This window comes from Mobula birostris, chromosome 23, assembly GCF_030028105.1.
Source record: "Mobula birostris isolate sMobBir1 chromosome 23, sMobBir1.hap1, whole genome shotgun sequence".
NCBI lineage: Eukaryota > Metazoa > Chordata > Chondrichthyes > Myliobatiformes > Myliobatidae > Mobula > Mobula birostris.
The window spans coordinates 8,927,434-8,928,031 of record NC_092392.1 but is presented as its reverse complement, the minus strand read 5'-3'; positions in this window follow the sequence as shown (position 1 = coordinate 8,928,031).

Sequence of the window (598 nt, the reverse complement as noted above, 5' to 3'; positions counted from 1 at the left end):
AAAGTTCCAATTTAATCTCAACTGTGAAGAAACAATAATCCTGAGTTTACAGAAATAATGTACAAAAGAAAAATTAGCAAATGGAGGAACAGGGCGTACAAAATGGAAATATCCACATGCATATACATTGTACATTAACAAAAATATTCTAAAAGTTTTAAGTTAAAATGAAGTACATCATGCAATTAAAAGATCACAAGATTGTTATCAATGAGAAAAATGTTAAAACACTCTTGGTATATCTTGACAGAGAGATTATATCTTCCCAGTACAGTTTCTAACCAGCGTGCTACTCATGCAGTTGTGTGGCTATTAGACACTGCACCATGCTTAGAGCGAACAGTATTTAAATAGCATCAGTTGCATGTGATTGTGATCAAAAAGCAGTGACTTTTGTCACTGATAGTTGGCGACAAATAACCAGTAAGACAATTCAAAACTATTTTGCTCACTGTGATTTCAAACGTCAGGCTGGGTAACACCAAAGAGCCAGGAGTGAAAATGAAACCATCTCACTTCTTCAACAAGTTAGGAACTATGAAGAATTTGAAGGTATTGACAATCATTCTCAATATTACATTTTGTCTCCATCAGACAA